General features: G+C 43.5%; 1 non-coding gene across 1 annotated transcript; it reads left to right on the forward strand.

Moving 5' to 3' along the window:
• Positions 1–2,059: 2,059 nt before the first annotated feature.
• TRNAR-CCU (transfer RNA arginine (anticodon CCU)) lies at positions 2,060–2,132 on the forward strand. The gene has a single exon. It is a non-coding gene; the product is annotated as a tRNA-Arg (tRNA).
• The last annotated feature ends 12,713 nt before the right edge of the window (positions 2,133–14,845 follow it).

Raw genomic sequence — 14,845 nt, forward strand, 5'->3', positions numbered from 1 at the left:
TTAGAGTGGTAAGAATCTTTCTTGGCCTCTTAAACATTTAGGAAATAACTTTCATCTTGGCTTTCAAGGTGACCAGAAAGACAAGTTAGTTTAAAAATACTTATTAATGTTTTTTAATAAGAGCCAAATGTTGTCTTAGACCCGGAGGATATAAAATATAGCCCTGACCTGAAAGAAGCTTGTACCTGGTGACAGAGAGAAATGAGCACTACATACTTGTGAGCAAATGAAGAGTTGGTGAAAAGCTGGAGGTGAAGGCTTGGCCTGGGAGAAGTTAGGGTTCAGATTTTACCTGAAATGCAGAAGCCTAGCAGTGTCCTGTGTGGCCGATATCACAGGAAGTTGTGGGTGGCCCTTTCATCTTAGAAGACGTTTTGCCTGTATCCATGAAGTACGATTTTCACCTCTATCTCACTTTCCTGTGGTACAGACGGTAATGTGGATCCTGGGCCTGGCTGGATGTGAAGCCCCTTCAGTTTTCACCCCCTTCCATGAGCACAGCCTGTACTGTTTAGGAAGTAGACGTAAAACTGGTTCTCTAGATGAAATTCCAGCTCCCTGTACATCTGGATGCTCTGATTAGTGCTTTGCATACAATGCATGACAGCATTCCATAGTCACTGTCAGGCAAGCATGTTTGCCTAGAAATGGCTGGAGACAAGATTGTTTAAAGATTAAGCCTCATACCGTCACTGAGTTCAGATTACAGGCTCACTGAATTCTTATATCTTATGAGGGTGAGGAATACCTCTGAAATACCCTAGCCCATCCCCACATTCTGAATGCCTTTGATTTCACCAGCAAGGGCCCATTTTTCACATACATTTTGCTAATTAGTGAGGTCTCATAACTGAAATGACTTAGCAGCAGCAGCAGCACATGCTGACTGATGTTATATTATGCAAACACCTCTGAATGTGGACTCGTAATTGTGAACATTGATATGCCAGGTCAAAGCTGGAATTTACTGGGACAAATATAGTACCATTCTTTCTTGGCTAAAGTACTTTAAATTGCAGGAAAAAAAATTGACTCAATAATGTGAGCGATATTTATGGTATAGTTTAAGTAATGGAGAAGTACCAGCAAGGAAACAGACTGAATTCCCAGACCTTATAGAACTTAAGAGCTAGTAGGAAAAACTAAGAAAACAGAGAGTAAAGGGGAGAAAGTGATATAGGTAGTGTGTCAAAAGCTTATGAACAACTTCCAATTTCAATCATGTTGTCATCATTGTCACTGACTTGCCCTCCTGCCATCAGTTCAGTTCAGTTTAGTCACTGAGTTGTGTCCGACTCTTTGCGACCTCGTGCACTGTAGCATGACAGTCATCCCTGTCCATCACCAACTCCCGGGGTTGCTCAAACTCACGTCCATCGAGTCTGTGATGCCATCCCACCATCTCATCCTCTGTCATCCCCTTCTCCTGCCCTCAATCTTTCCCAGCATCAGGGTCTTTTCCAATGAGTCAGTCCTTCGCATCAGGTGGCCAGAGTATTGGAGTTTCAGCTTCAGCATCAGTCCTCCCAATGAACACTCAGGACTGATTTCCTTTAGGATGGATTGGTTTGATCTCCTTGAAGTCCAAGGGATTCTCAAGAGTCTTCTCCAACACCACAGTTCAAAAGTATCAGTTCTTTGGCACTCAGCTTTCTGTAGAGTCCAAATCTCACATCCATACATGACTACTGGAAAAGCCATAGCTTTGACTAGACAGACCTTTGTTGGCAAAGTAATGTCTCTGGTTTTTAGTATGCTGTCTAGGTTGGTCATAGCTTTTCTTCCAAGGAGCAAGAGTCTTTTAATTTCATGGCTTCAATCACCATCTACGGTGATTTGGGAGCCCAGGAAAATTAAGTCTGTCACTGTTTCCATCATTTCCCCATCTATTTGTCATGAAGTGATGGGACTGGATGCCATGATCTTAGTTTTCTGAATGTTGAGCTTTAAGCCAACTTTTTTGCTCTCCTCTTTCCCTTTCATCAAGAGGCTCTTTAGTTCTTCTTCACTTTCTTCTTCTTCCTCCTGCCAGGGAGAACTAGAAAAGGGGACAAGGACTTCCCTAGTGGTCCAGTGGCTAAGACTCTGCACTCCTAATGGAGGGGACCCAGGTTCAATCCCTGGTCAGGGAACTAAATCCCACATGCTGCAACTATGCAGCCAAATAAATAAATATTTTTTAAAAAAGAAAAGAAAGAGAAAGAAAAGGATACAAGAGTTTTGAAGCAATGGCTCGAAGATGCTGGACCACGGGGAGCACAGAGCGAGCTTCCAGAGGAAGGGGAAACCATCAGTGTGAGACCTACCGTCTCCCATAGGTTAGACCTACAGGGACTTAATCAGAAGGATGCATATCGTATAACTTCTAGAGTTGAAAAGTGCAATACCTGGAAAGAGAAAACTCACTTGAAGGGATTAATAGCAGATTTAACACTGCAGAGGGAAAAGGTTAGTGAAATCAAAGACACAGCAACAGAAACTCCAAACTGAAGCACAGAGAGGAAAAAAAGTGCTGAACAAAAATGAACAGTGCTTTAGTGCCATGTAAGAAAATATAAAATGATTTAACATGTCATTTGAGGGGAAAAAGGGCAGAAAAAAAATTTTAAATAATGGTCACAATTTTTCAGAATTTATGAAAACTATAAACCTATAATCTAAGAAGTTCAATAAACACTAAGCAGAAAAAAACATGGAAAAAAATGCTAAGGAACATTACACTCAAATTACTGAAAACCAAGGATGAAGCGGGTGTGAGTGGTAAAGAATCCGCCTGCCAGTGCAGGAGACACAGGAGACGTGGGTTCAGTCCCTGGGTCATGAAGATCCCCTGGAGGAGGACACGGTAACTCACTCTAGTGTTCTTGACTGGGAAATCCCATGGACAGAGGAACTTGGTGGGCTACAGTCCGTGGGGTTGCAAAGAGTCGGACATGACAGAGCACAGTATAGCTAGCTAGCTAAGGATGAAGAGAAAATTTTAAATGCAGCCCAGAGGGGTGAAGACATTATGTACATAAGAATAAAATTAGAAGTGTCCCATCCTTCTCAGAGCCAGTAAAAGCCAGAAAACAATGGAAAGACACCTTTAAATTGATGAAAGAAAAGTGAGAACACAGAAGTTTATAACAAGTGAAAATAGTCTTCAACAATAAAGGCAAGAAAGCCATTTTCAGACAAACGATCTTCAAAGACATTTCCCCAGCTTATATTGTAAGAAATGTTAAAAGAAATTCCTTAGGATGAAGTAAAATCATACTAGGAACTTGAATCTTAACAGGAGAGAAAAACATCAGAAATGAAAAATGTATAGGTAAATGCAGAAGACAGTTTAAATAGTATTTAGAGGCATTATATAGGCTAGAAAAGAGCAAATGAAACCTGAAGTAGAAGAAAGGGAAAAACAAGGGCAGATCACATATTAATACATTAGGAATCAACCAAACAATAGAGAAAATCAGTACCAGCAGAAGCTGTTTTCTGTGATTATTAGAGTGGTTAAGAAAAAAAGACACAAATCACAAATACCAGGAATAAGAGCGGGTCCTTATACACATCATACATGTACTGAAAGAATAGTGAGATATTATGAGCAATTTTATAACAATGAATTTAGCACCTTAGATTAAATGGACAAATTACTTGAAAGAAACAAACCAATATGATTCAAGAAGCAATAGGAAATATGTATAGGCTTATACTTATTAAATATTTGAATCTGAGGTTAAGTCTCTCGATAAAGAAAATTTCAGGCTCAGAGAGTTTTGGATAGCTGGATTCTGCCCAGATTCTTTCTATCAATCTTACAGGAACCGGAGAAGTGAACACTTCTTAATTTTATAATATATCGCCCAGATACCAAATCTAGAAAATGACATTACAAGAAAGGAAAGCCACTTGCAAATATATTTTGCGAACATAGAGGAAGAAATCCTTAGCACATGTTGGCCAATCAAATACATTAAGATATGAAGAGGACAGGGCATCAAATTCAAGTGGGTTTCATGCTGGGGCTCTAAGGATGGCTTAACATATAAAAATTATCAAGATACCTCACCATATTAACAGAATACACATAACCACCAGATAATCCTAAAGGAAATCAACCCTGAATATTCACTGGAAGGACTGATGCTGAAGCTGAAGCTCCAATACTTTAGCCACCTGATGTGAACAGCTGACTCATTGGAAAAGACCCTGATGCTGGGAAAGACTGAGGACAGGAGAAGGGGTGAGAGATGGTTGAATGGCATTATTGACTCAATGGACATGAGCTTAGCAAACTCCGGGAGATAGTGAAGGACAGGGAAGCCTGACTGAGTCCATGGGGTAGCAAAGAGGTGGACACAGCTGAGCGACTGAACAATAATAACACACCAGGTAATCTCAGTACATGCAAGGAAAAGGATTCGACAAAACCTAACACCCACTAATAAGAAATACTCTAAGTAAACTAGGAATATAGGGGAACTTCCTCAGTCTGTTCATCTATGAAAATCCTAGAGTTAGCAACATACTTCAGGGAGAAAGACTGAACATTTTCTCTCAAAGACTGGGAACACGGCAAGGATGTCTGTCTCTCCATCTGAGCTCAACATCGTCAAAATAGGAAGGAAGGGAGAAAAGTAGGGAGGGAAGAGAAAAAGGAAGGAAGGAAGAAATACAAATTAAGAAAAAGTAGTAAAACTGCCTTTAAATGATCCCGTTTACAGTGATGTCAAAAACATGAAGTGCCTAGCAATAAATGCAACAAAATATTGTAAGATGTGGTCATTGAAAACTACAAAACATTACTGTGAGAAATGAAAGACTACCTGAACAAATAGATACACTGTGTTTATATATTGGAAGACTCTCTCTATATACATAGTTTAATTAAAAAAATTTTTTCAGCCATGCTCTGTGGCCTGTGGTATTTAGTTCCCTGATTAGGGATGGAACCAGCCCCCCTGCACTGAAAGTGTGGATTCTTAACCACTGGAACACCAAGGGGATGCCCTCAATATATATATATTTTAAAGGATTAATTGTGGTAAAACACACAGTATAAAATTTACCATCTTAACCATCTTTAATGTACAGTAGCGCTAAGGATACTTACAGTGTTGTGCAGCCAGTCTCCAGGACATACTTCATTTTGCAAAACTGAAACCCTGTCCCCATTAGACAATGTGAGCAAACAACCCTCCAAACCACTTTTCTCATATTGCTGACCAGAATGTGGTACCATCTCTACCATTACACCATCAGTGGCAAAGGTGATTGGGACTACCACGATGTCATAGGGAAGTCCCCTGCACCTGGGGAGCCCACATTTCCCAAGCATGTTGGGAGATTCACCTCCCTCCCCCTTTGTTAACTGCATATTTGTTTTTCCACATCTGAGTCTCTTTCTGTTTGTAAATAGGCTCATTTGCATCATTTTTTTTTAGATTCCACATGTAAGTGATCTCATACGGTATTTGCCTTTCTCTTTCTGACTTCATTTAGTATGATCATCTCTAGGTCCACCCATGTTGCTGCAGATGGCATTATTTCCTTCTTTTTCACAGCTGAGTAGTATTCCATTGCACATGTGTACCATATCTTCTTTATCCATTCGTCTGTTGATAGACATTTAGATTGCTTCCAAGTCTTGCTATTGTGAATAGTGCTGCCGTGAACACTGGGACGCAAGTATCTTTTCCAATTATGGTTTCTCCAGATATGTGCCCAAGAGTGGGATTGCAGGATCACATAGCTCCATCTTTAGGTCTTCAAGGGCCCTCCATACTGCTCTCCATAGTGGCTGGATCCTCTCAAGTCTTACTGTTTTGTTTTAACAAATGTTAACTGTTAGAAATATTTTCGATTTAAAGAAAAACTATCACCCTTATGGCAGAAAGTGAAGAAGAACTAAAGAGCCTCTTGATGAAAGTGAAAGAGGAGAGTGAAAAAGATGACTTAAAGCTCAAAATTCAGAAAAATAAGACCATGGCATCCACTCCCATCACTTCTTGGCAAATACGTGGGGAAACACTGGAGACAGTGTCAAACTTTATTTTGGGGGGCTCCAAAATCACTGCAGATGGTAACTGCAGCCATGAAATTAAAAGACACTTACTCCTTGGAAGGAAAGTTATGACCAACCTAGACAGCATATTGAAAAGCAGAAACATTACTTTGCCAACAAAGATCCATCTAGTCAAGGCTATGGTTTTTCCAATAGTCATGTATAGATGTGAGAGTTGGACTATAATGAAAGCTGAGTGCGAAAGAATTGATACTTTTGAAATTTGGTGTTGGAGAAGACTCTTGAGAGTTCCTTGGGCTGCAAGGAGATCCATCCAATCCATCCTAAAGGAAATCAGTCCTGAGTGTTCATTGGAAGGACTGATGTTGAAGCTGAAACTCCAATACTTTGGCCACCTGATGCGAAGAGATGACTCATTGGAAAAGACCCTGATGCTGGGAAAGACTGAGGGCAGGAAGGGAAGGGGATGACAGAGGATGAGATGGTTGGATGGCATCACTGACTCAGTGGACATGAGTTTGGGTGAACTTCAGGAGCTGGTGATGGACAGGGAGGCCTGTTGTGCTGCGGTCCATGGGATCGCAAAGAGTCGGACATGACTGAATGACTGAACTGATGAAGATACTGGAAAAAGTCCCATGTGCCTCTTACCTCGTTTTCACTCTCATGAAAATCATAACCTTTGTACGGTGCATTTGCCACAGTTAATAAATGAATGTTGACTTTCTGTTACTAAAGCCCATACTTTATACATAAACTATTCCTTAGTTGCTCCTAATGTCTTTTTTCCTGTTCCAGGACCCTGAGGAGGACATACCACATTTAGTCCTTATGGCGTCTTAGTAGATTTTGGTCTCTGACAGTTTCTCAGATATTCCTTATTTTTGCTGACCTGGACACCCTGAAGACCACTGATCAGGCATTTTGTGGTCAGTCTCACTGCTGGGCTCATTGGATATTTCTCTCAAGACTAGACCAGGGCGGTGGTTTTTGGGAGGAAGACCACAGACATAAAATGCCCTTTCCACCACATCATATAAAAATAAGGGCATGTGCGGTCAGCATGATTTACCGCTGTTGACGGTGACTGAGGTCACCTGGCTGAGGCTGTGTTTGTCCATCTCCCCTCCCCTCTCTGAACTGTACTCCTGAGAAGGAAGCTTGCTCTTCTTTTTCCTGTCAGTTAAGTTGATCTGTTGGAGCTGAGTGAGGACAGGACTTCTGTTGGGATCATGCCAGGCCTTCTTCATCAGAAGTCTTCTGGGGTAACCTTGCCTCTTGACTTTCTATGTGGTGTCCAAGTTCCAAAGGAGACTTTTCCTTTCTGCTGCAGGAGTAAGGGGGCCCCCACTTCTTCAAAAATGCTGTTCTTGGTGCTATGAGTTCATCATCTCTCTCCTTTATTTGTCCTGACAGTTCCCTTTAGGACGACACCTGGCAGGATGACATGGAAAGTGATGTGAGCGGTTCCTCCTGCAGCTGTGTGGCAGGGTGAACCACAAGATGGAGATTGTGCCCCCAAGCAGAGGTCCCCAACCTTTTCGGCACCAGGGACCAGTTTCATGGAAGTCAATCCCTCCATGGAAGGTGGGGAAAGGGCATGGTCTGCGGATGAATCAAGTGCATTACACGTATTGTGCACTTCATTTCTATTCTTGTTACATCAGGTCCACCTCAGATCATCCGGCCTTAGATCCCAGAGATTGGGGGCCCCTGTGGACCTGAAGGAAACCCCAAGTGTCCTTGTGTTCTCTGGCACCAGGGCACGTGCCCTTCCTCACATTACCGTGGGCTCTGGGAGAGCAGAGAGAGCTGGTCTGTGTGGGACTCACAGAGGAAAGACCAGGGCGGACTGGGGGAGGGGTGGGCAGGGCGGAGGGGAGTCCCCGGGGCTAGGAGGGAGGAGGGTGAGGGCGGAGCAGAGTCTGGGTGAGTCACCTTGTGCCTGACTAAAAGCCAGGAGGATATGAAAGCCAGGGCGTGTCAGAAGTAGATGTTTTCAAAGAAATGAGCAGACAGGAGTATAAAATGCTACAGAAAAGCAAAGGCTGACAGACTGGATGATGATAAGAGCTAACATTTACTGAGTGCTTATTCTGATGTGGCTTACCTTGGTGGTTCTCACACTCCTGTGTGCATCAGAACCACTGAGACGGGCTTCAGAGATGGTGGGTCTGGGAGGGGCTGTTTGCATTTCCAAAAGTTCCCAGGCGATGCTGCCCCCAGGCTGTGAACCAAATGTTGAGAAGCACTGACTTCACTAATTTACTTCTGACAGATGCCTAGGAGGGTCCTCTGTTACACGCAAGGAAACAGGCTGAGAGACGGAGTCACATGACCACACTCCTCCCCTCCCCTCAGGTACGGAGGCTGGATTCCAACCCAGGCCATTGCACTCTGGTTCTGGACTTCCCTGGTGGCTCAGATGGTAAAAGCGCCTGCCTACAATGAGGGAGACCCAGGTTCAATTCCTGGGCCAGGATCCCCTGGAGAAGGAAATGGCAACCCACTCCAGGACTCTTGCCTGGAAAATCCCATGGATGGATGGAGGAGCCAGCTAGGCTACAGTCCATGGGGTCGCAAAGAGTCGGACACGACTGAGCGAATTCACTTTTCTTTCACTTTCTGGATTTTAAATGCTACTCCACACAGTGTCCTATATAATTAGCTCCACCAGAGAGATCTTACCACCTAAGATAGTATTCTGGCTGGCTTACTGTCATCTAATACAGTTTTCAAGATATTGTCCCCAAAAGGCAGCAAATATTTGAGAGCTAGTGAAATAAGCTATGTATTTTGGTAAAACCTTGGTTAAACACAAAACCAAACCAAACCAGTCATTGTAAGAATTGTCTTTCAAAGCAATTATGTTGGTTACTAAAGAAGGTAGAAGTTAACATAATGGGTGGGTAAATCTTATAAAACCTTTAAGTCTTTCTGGAATTTCAAGGTTTAACCCTGAATGTGGATTACTATTTGCACTGAATCGAAAAGCTTTTAAAATCTATTTACGGTTTTCTCTTCTGGCTTCCTGCTAGGCTGAGCTGGTCAAAACATGTTATATAAACACGATGGAGAACATGTCCAAGTTAAATTTAGTTATTACGGAGCCTACAATTTGAGGCAGAGTGGGCAGATAGAACACACGTCAGATCTAATGATGGTCGTGGTTACTTACCTCGATGACATCTGATACCCTCTAAACCGCTGCAGTTGCTCTTAAGCCCTTAAAACCAGAGTCAAGACAACATTAATCCACAGTCAAGTCAGTTCAGAAAATGAAGAGAAGAAATGTATTCAGATCAGAATGTCTACAATTGCATGGGTCTTCAGAAAACCCTCCACAAGCCCACGCTGCCCACAGTCTTGTCAAAGGGAAGAGCAGCGGTGAGGGGACAGATGGATGCGCAGCCCCAGAGTAAGGACACCCCTGTCACTTGAGTTCTCCCTCAGCTTCAGCAACAGCTGACCAGAGGATGAGAATGAGCATCACCACATGCCTTAACCGTTTTGGCTCAGATGGCAAATAATCCGCCTGCAATGCTGGGTTCGATCCCAGGGTCAGGAAGACCACCTGGATATCTGGCATGGAAACACACTCCAGTACTCTTGCCTGGAAAATCCCATGGACAGAGGAGCCCAGTAGGCTACAGTCCATGGGATTGCAAAGAGTCGGACATGACTGAGCGACTAAGCACACACGCCTATCCATTTTCTCCATGCAACAGGACTGAGAAAACTCCCCTAATCATGTGGTTCAGACACAGGTGAGTTAGTGGTCAGAAAGAGATCAATCCCACATGACAACAGTCTTTTTGTTGTCCAACAGCCCCGCCCTGTAGGATGCCCAGCCTCCAGCCACATCCCTGGCCTCTACCTGCTACATCAGCATAGCAGGTTCTCCCAAGTCCACCCAAGATAAAGTAAAACACCTCCAACATACCTTGGGACTTTCCTGGTGGTCCAGTGGTTGGGAATCTGCCTGGCAATGCAGGGGATGTGGGTTCAGTCCCTGGTCTGAGAACTAAGATCCCACATACCACAGGGCTACTAACCCCACGTGACACAACAGAGGGCCAGCTGTGGCAGATAAGACCCAGGGCAGCCAAGATAATGAAAAACATCTCTAGTCATTGCAAAGTCCCCTGAGAGGCTCTCCATTCAAGAACCACTGAGGCTGCCCATTCATCCTCTTCTGTCTTAAATCATTGCTACTAAGGGCAAGGCCATCTTTATAGAGCTTGGGTATAATGATGATTTCAGGGTTAAACCTTGAAATTCCAGAAAGACTTAAAGGTTTTATAAGATTTACCCACCCATTATGTTAACTTCTACCTTCTTTAGTAACCAACATAATCATCATTAATTTGATTTCTTTTTTCTCTAGATGAAACAACTTGAAATCGAAAGAGGTGCCTTAACCCATCTGTGGGCCCTCATCTTCAGAGCTGGAAGGATTGTTCACGGTCCCAAACTCTAGACTCACATTTCGGATTAGGCTCATGAAAGAGTATGTTTGGTCTGTTCCTGTAAGAGGATGGATAGAGAACAATGGTTTGAGCATGTTTGAAAAGGGAAATAATGAATGAGGAAGAAAGATCACTGTTTCTGGTACCCCACGAAAAGCAACACTGTGTCTACATAGAGAGTGGGCCCCACCAGGAGCTTCAGGAGTGTTTGGCTGGTTTCTACTCACTTGGAAACTCTGTTGCTAGTTGTTTCCTATAAGTAAACATGGCAGTTTGCCTTTCAAGAAGCAGTTTAGTAAATAATCAGATCGGCAGCATTGTGAAGTCACTGAACTGAGCCAAAGACAATAGAGAAAAAATAAAAGACCTCGATGAGAGACTTCAGGGATGTACAGAGCTCCCTAGAGAGGCTTTCTGTTTGGGAGAGGAATGCAAGTCAGGAAAACTGGAGAATACTCTAGATCTGTGGCCATACTGCTGAGTCACAGGAAAGATAGACTGTGTGCTCCGTGATGTGTCTATTATCCAATGCTTTAAATGAATCCAATGTCAATCAGTGTTTAGCAAGAGATAAATCGCGTGTTTCAACAAGCAGTCAGGAAACATAGCCACAGGCTTGCTTGCTCCCAGTAGGAGTGATGCTGGGGGCTGGGGTTCTGTGGTTTGCACAGGACTCACTGTTGTAATCAGAGAGAACTGCCATGGTTTCTCTAACTCTGTCCCCAGACTGGCGTTTTCAGTTCTATATGTGGAAGACGAGTTCTTTTAGGTGCACTGAGTGCTTGTCACATTTTTAAAGAATTCTATTATATCCAGCCCCTTCGTGAATCACAGCCTTGTGGTGAAGGGGCTTGTGTAACTCAATGAGGCTATGAGCCATGCCATACAGGGATACAGGGCCACCTGTATGGATGTGAGAATTGGACCATAAAGAAGGCTGAGGGATGAAGAATTGATGCTTTCAAACTGTGGTGCTGGAGAAGACTCTTGAGAGTCCCTTGGACTGCAAGGATATCAAACCAATCAATCCTAAAGGAAGCCAACCCTGAATATTCATTGGAAGGACTGATGCTGAAGCTCCAGTACTTTGGCTACCTGATGTGAAGAGCTGACTCGTTGGAAAAGACCCGGATGCTGGGAAAGATTGAAGGCAAAAGGAGAAGGGGGTGGCAGAGGATGAGATGGTTCGATAGCACCACCGACTCAATACACATTAGTTTGAGCAAACTCTGGAAGACAGTAGAGGACAGAGGAACTTGGCATGCTGCAGTCCAGGGGACCACAAAGAATCAGACATGACTTAGTGACTGAACAATTAAATCTGAGTTTCCAGCACAATTGATTTAGCTTTACAGCAACTGTGTAAACGGGCATGAAACTTCACCTGCCCCAGGGCTGCATATCAGGAATTGTTTAACAAAATTTTGATCAAGGATAATGGTGTGAAGTGGGAAAGAATGGCTTTTTGTAGGTCAGAAGGATGGCAGCTCTGAAATGTACTAAGTTTCAGTTCAGTTTAGTTCAGTCACTCAGTCGTGTCCGACTCTTTGTGACCCCATGATTTGCAGCACACCAGGCCTCCCTGTCCATCACCATCTCCAGGAGTTCACTCAAACTCAGGTCCATCGGGTCAGTGATGCCATCCAGCCATCTCATCCTCTGTTGTCCCCTTTTTCTCCTGCCCCCAATCCCTCCCAGAATCAGAGTCTTTTCCAATGAGTCAACTCTTCTCATGAGGTGGCCAAAGTACTGGAGTTTCAGCTTTAGCATCATTCCTTCCAAAGAACACCCAGGACTGATCTCCTTTCAAATGGACTGGTTGGATCTCCTTGCAGTCCAAGGGACTCTCAAGAGTCTTCTCCAACACCACAGTTCAAAAGCATCAATTCTTTCACACTCAGCTTTCTTCACAGTCCAACTCTTGCATCCATACATGACCGCTGGAAAAACTATAGCCTTGACTAGCGGACCTTTGTTGGCAAAGTAATGTCTCTGCTTTTCAATATGCTATCTAGGTTGGTCATAACTTTCCTTCCAAGGAGTAAGCGTACTAAATTTAGACATCTCTGAACCTCAATGTTTTCATCTGAGATGAGGGTCACAGTAAGAATATTTGTGCTTGTTATCTCTGTTCTAGGCTTGAACGAGTTAAACTGTAGGGAAGTGCTTAGTGACTATTAAGAGCTATACTAACTCTATAGCATACCAATTACATCATGATAATATTGTAGAAGTCACATTTTTGTTTTAAAAGCATCTGGACAGCAAGCAATGTTTGGTCACATCATAATTTCAATTATGAGAAACCATGATTATGAGAGATCTGAATGGGTTTTTCTCTACTTCTGCGTGTTTGTGCTTAGTAACTCTGTCATGTCCAACTCTTTGTGACCCCATGGACTGTAGTCCACCAGGCTCCTCTGCCCATGGGATTCTCTAGGCAAGAATACTGGACTGGGTTGCCATTTCTGTCTCCAGGGGATCTTCCTGACCCAGGGATTGAACACACATCTCTCGTCTCCTGCGCTGGTAGGCAGATTCTTTCCCACTGAGCCACCTGGGAAGCGCTTTCTCCCCTTCTAGTGTTGTCTTAATCAGTTGGGGCTGCTATCACAGAATACCGTAGATTAGGTGCTTATAAACAGCAAACACTTATTTCTTGCAGTTCTGGAGGTAGGCAAGTCCAAGATCAAGATGCCAGCAGGCAGACTTGTGGGCAGGAGGGCTTGAGTCCAGGTTCACGGATGGCTATCTCTCAGCAGAAACGCCACGTGGTGGAAAGGGCAAGCGAGCTCCCTTTTGAAAAGTGTCTTTTTTCAAAGGGCACTGATTCTGTTCACAGGGCTCCACCTTCAAGACCTCATCGCCCCCAAAGCCCATCTCCTAATAACTCCATATTGGAGGATTAGGATTTCAACACAGGACTTGGGGGACAGTCAAGCTATAACAGGCATTTTTAAGGTGAAAATGAAACAATGAGAGGTGTGTAAAATCCCAAGGTCATGGTCCAGGAGGGAATATCACCAGCTTCTCCGTGACCTTCTCACCCTCACCCCTCCCTTGTTGGAAGCTGGCTGCTGGCAGGGTGGCCTTTGCTCTGAAAGGATGAACTGGTGCAAGCGAAGGTGAGACATGAAGTCTGAGGGCAGAGGAAGTGGGTTTTCTCTTAAGCCAATGAGAACCCCTGTTCATGATGGAATGGTGGCCTGTGCCTATGGCCCTCATCCAGCTCCTCGCCAGGGGCAAAGTAACCCAAAAGAAGAGAGGTATCTCTGGGCCACCCAGGCCAGCCCTGTGTCAGCAGCAGCACTACCTGGAGGAAGGACACTTGGCGCATGCACTTTGCACACACAGGCCTTGATATTGAATGAACTTGCATCTTTGTTTCGTCCTGTGCACTTACCCTTGATTTAGTGTATATTTAAATTGACTCCACTGTGTTCCTAGATATTCCTTGCATGTGTGTGGCATTTAATCCCATTATTCTCCCTTGGCAGAATGGTCCTAGTGATTGCCCGTGACAGGTAGTTCTTAACATCCCAAGGATGGCAAGAATGGGCATAGCCCTCAAATAATCATAGCATGTCTTTGAACAAAATGCTTACAAAATAAACAAATCCAAACATCAAAGCAGTGGGAAGATGAAACAGTAAATGAAACAAGGGTGCATTAGGAGAGAACTTCAGAGAGTTAGGTTGTACTTAGCTTTCATGAAAATGAGAATTATTACCAAGGTCCTGAGTGAGACGCTTTGCACTGTTTTGGCAACATTACTTAGTTTCAATCCACAGCTACTAAATCACCCTTGGCTTCTTTTTGAGTGAATCAAAACTGCTCTGTACCATCCTGAACAATTTTGAAGTAATTTTCCAGAAATACTCAGTGAAATAAGATATGTTTACTGGAGCTTTCCAATAAGATACGTCATAACTTTTAAATAGCACTGACTTTGAAATGGAACAATGATGAATGTCTCCAGTGAGATGGGGACTGTGGTTGGAAACAGCTCACTGAATGTGTGTGTATAACATCTATCTCTTCTGTGATTTGCAGTTAATGGACTAAAGAGAAAAAAAGTTTCAGTTTTTAAATTTTTTCACTAGATGGAAACTCTCTATGAAACACTCACACACTCACACGCTCACACATATTTTAATTAAGTACTTGATTAAAGTACTTGCACAATGGTAAGTGCAGGAAACCTCCTGGGCCAGGTTTTAGCCTTGCTACCATCATTTCCATTCTGTAGAGAGATAACCAAGTCCTATTGCAAAAGACCCTGATGCTGGGAGAGATTGAAGGCAGGAGAAGAGGGCGACAGAAGACGAGATGGTGGGATGGCATCATCGACTCGATGGACATG

Source organism: Ovis canadensis, chromosome 10 (genome assembly GCF_042477335.2).
Source record: "Ovis canadensis isolate MfBH-ARS-UI-01 breed Bighorn chromosome 10, ARS-UI_OviCan_v2, whole genome shotgun sequence".
NCBI classification, from domain to species: Eukaryota; Metazoa; Chordata; class Mammalia; order Artiodactyla; family Bovidae; genus Ovis; species Ovis canadensis.